The sequence below is a fragment of the Ruditapes philippinarum genome, unplaced genomic scaffold (assembly GCF_026571515.1).
Source record: "Ruditapes philippinarum isolate M1 unplaced genomic scaffold, ASM2657151v2 ctg9749_1_1_1_1, whole genome shotgun sequence".
Classification (NCBI taxonomy): Eukaryota; Metazoa; Mollusca; class Bivalvia; order Venerida; family Veneridae; genus Ruditapes; species Ruditapes philippinarum.
In genome coordinates, this window is record NW_026856331.1 from 24,648 (window position 1) to 28,748 (window position 4,101).

General features: G+C 32.6%; 1 pseudogene; it reads right to left on the reverse strand.

Annotated features, from left to right (window-relative positions):
* Positions 1-1,433: 1,433 nt before the first annotated feature.
* LOC132746235 (uncharacterized) lies at positions 1,434-2,680 on the reverse strand (annotated as a pseudogene).
* Positions 2,681-4,101: the final 1,421 nt, after the last annotated feature.

Below are 4,101 nucleotides of genomic sequence, written 5' to 3' on the forward strand. Positions count from 1 at the left end.
AATATTATTCATGTGTTTGTACAATAACACATAATACGTACATTTTATGATGTTGTTCTTATCAACAATAAAGTAAGCTTCTGAGAGATTTTAATGTCATTTGGCAACAAAAACAAACTTTGAGTTGGTAACCCTGCACCACAAATAACATCTGATAATTCGTGTTTAACGATAAGATAACCAGATAATTGACAATTGTATCATAGTTTGGAGACCTTTGTGTTGAAAATGTGTCAGGGTTAAATCGTATACATATACATGCACAGTGCGTTAACTGGAGTGCGGGTATTAGTTACCCGCACTCCAGAGCATGCCCATTGATTGGCTCATTTTTGCTGGGGTTTACATATTGTGACGGCAGTGAAAGTGAAATCGACAGAAATGTCATATTTAGATGCTCGTTCATTGGTTCATTTTTGCCGGGGTTTCATATTGTAACAACAGGGAACGTGTTTTATGTTTGACTATGATACAAAAGAGAAAGAGCACTGAAACACGAGGTTATCTGATTTGTACGAGGGGGCGTTGACAATTGACGTATACAAGACAGATACAAATTGACATTGCCTTAACTTGCATGTATGAAATAGACAAAGGTAAGATCATTTTGCTCTATAATTCGAAGAAGCTTAATTAGCATTTGAATGAAGAAATCGATTAATTTAAATATTATAAAATGAAATAAAACAATTTGAACGTCTGAAATCGTGTTCTTTTTCATTCTTATTCGAGGTAAATGGTTCTATTTGTGAATATGACTAAGAACACTGGATCCCAAATTTACAATATAATTGGATAGAATAAGCGAAGAGAAATTTATGCGTTTAATGCCCTCGCCAGGTGTGTAATACATGGATGTGTATTGTGTAGTATAAAGATTGACGCTATTGATTATAAACGTACCGTTATTGAATGGTCATTGGTATTTCCTTTCAATATATGTTATAGCCCGCGGTCATACGTTGTTATACCGGTATTTAAAATCTATATGTTAAATTTTAAAAGATGAAATACACCAGATAAATGCAAAATAAATTATATTGATGCAGTTGTTCATTAATTGATTGATTAAGGGGCAATATCCCGTCTTTGTCCCCTAGAGGATTCCTTAATTCTACCCCTGTATCTGTATAACAGTAATGTAATAACAATTGATCATTGTCAAGCAGACGCTTGCATAAAAAATATACTTACAAATGCTGAACTTCGAGAATTTTCGGTTAAATCCGTGTTTCCTCGTTACATTCCGTAATATATCAAAGATATTTATATTGAATGAATGTAATTATTTAAACTACACAACATATTTACACTCTATATATATTAGTTTATGCATTATATATTTCTTTAGGCAAAGTCTGAATCGGATGAAGACCAGGAAAATGCCTCTTTTACATATGGATTTTCCAAAGTCTTTCTTTTATGTCTGCTGGTCATTTTCCTAATTTAACATATCCTGGTGGATGACACACACTATCAACTTTCATTGTATGCTTTTTCTTATATTTCTCTGTGTTCTTCAATTTCAGATGTATAGGATCAACTTTCTTCCGTAACGTTACAACATCTTTATGCTCTGTTATAGTTTTATTCACTTCACTATCACTAGATTCAGTTTCTTGTTCTACATCTACTTGTGTTGAAGTTGACTGCATTGAACTACAACTACCTTGTGTTTCACTTGTGACATATGCAGCGGTTGCACTGCTTGCACTGTCAGAAGAAATGGAAATAACATCCACTTCAGATAAGTTCGATCCTGAATCAGTGTCAGTATCGTTATTTGTTAATGTTGGTATAACTTCCCATTCACGGAAGGTTGCATCGTCACATTCATTTCTCATGTCCCAAGAGTCAAAGAGAGGAGTTGGGTAAGTATACTTTGGGGGCTCTTTCAAACTGTATATATGACGTAATAATTCAAAGAAAGGCTCAAAATATCTGCCTTTCACCTCTGATCTCCAAATGACTTTTGCCAGGGGACCTTCAAATTGACTTAATTGCGTTAATCACTTTTGAAGTGATCCTTGGCATGTTGCCAAGCTCCCTCTATTCTATTGGTATGGACCTGAATTACCTCCCCTGTATCAAGATTTCTATAAGAACTTTTGAATGTGTACTTATGAATGACGGAGAAATGATTATATCCCAACTCATTTAAAGGGCAATAAGCGCTCCATCCGTCGCTATAAATTGTCGAACCTTTTTCTACGTGACGTTCAATGAGGGGTAACAAAGTTTTTTGAGATCTATCTCTGATAGGATATAATATAATGGAATTTGAATCTCTTTCAACCATTCCAAATACCCATATTTTACAACCTTTTCTGGGATTTCCTCTATGATGTTTAATTCTTCTACCAAACAGTGATTCATCTATTTTAATTACTTTTTTCAATTTACGATTGAGTACATGTGTATGAAAGTGTTCTTTAAAAACTTCTCGGATAAAGCTACCCCAGTCCACCCCTGTACTTTGATAGTGAATGCCTGATTGACTACTTCATTGCTATAGCGTATTTGCTTCTAGATAAGTTTTAATGAACACCATTATATCTTGTATTGTTAATTTTGATATCTCAAAGAAGCTGTACTTCCTACTTGCACATTCATGATTACGATTTCTGTTACATCTTAAAGTAAATCCAGTACTTCTCCCCGACCTCTTACATAATTTCATTATGCCGTGACATTTAGAACCGGATTCTTGGTTGATACTTTACTAATTTATACATGGTATTTCATTTGGCAAAAGTCCATTTCTTACACACCATTTCACCACAAAAGAGTCTTCTTGCATAAAAAGATGGTAAAAACTCCAAGGATTATAGAAATCTGAAACAGTTATATCATGTACATCTATTTTTCTTCTTCTTAATGCACCACCAATACGAAAACTAAGTTTTTCATGTAATTCCTCTATAGAACCACCTTCGGCCATTTTATAACATGTAATACTGACTACCTATAACATTATGCAGATATTTAAGTTTGGCAAAATACGATTAATTCAATATTCACTCAAACAACAAATACCCTTTTCTCGAAATCATTTCATTCAAGATACTATTACTCTTAAAGTAACAATTATAATAGGAAATGAGGAACAAAATGGGGAACGGAATGAATTATTTTTTTTCAATAAAATTCATTCAATAAAAAGTTAACACTTGTAACTTACGATATATATTTAATAACATGTGTAACATATTAAACTTCATATATCACATAATTTAACAATTCCATTCAGTCCGTGAGTACATTATTTATTTATCTATAAAATATATAAAACAAAAATATTTCAAATTGCCTTTTTATACAATATATAAAACCCATAAAAACCATCTTCCGGTAAATCCTGAATCCTTCCTTAATATGCACGAGATATTGGTGATAACTTTTTACATTTTTGTATATTATACATAACAAGAGTCATAATGAATAGAAGGTGTAAAAATGCAGAAATTTACGATAAATGGCGTACTATACAAGATATAATAGGACCTAATTTGTAGCCTTTTTTCATAAGGAGACTTTTCTTGACTACTACTACAAAACACTTTCAAAAGATTTTATTGTGTGCTTTTGTATATGTGAACGGATTGAATCCTGAAATATTTTTGGAGTGGGTTGACTTAATGACATTGGCAAGAGACAGGGCTGCGCGCAATCATTTTTGTGCTCTATTTCGTTTGTTTGAACACGGCAATTATCGAAAATCACTATATGCTTGGAATGTTAGCCAACGGCAATATCAATACTTGGATGGAACAATCTCGTCCCCCCCCCCAAAAAAAACAAACAAACAAAACAAAACAAAAAAATTTGCTAACCCTCATTTATTAATATCATATAATCCCCCTTAAAAAATTTTATTTCCAGGGAAATCTTTCTTTAACAAGGAACCATTAATACAATAATAAATAATACAGTATCTCTATATATACTACCGTCATTGTCCCCTAAAAACTCCGCCCATTTATATATATAGGTATTCTACTTATAATATTCATTCTTATAACATTCATTCAGTATATACATTACTTTAAGACACTTTCCCCCAAAAGATTGCCAAGCCCCATTTTCTGATAGCATATTAAC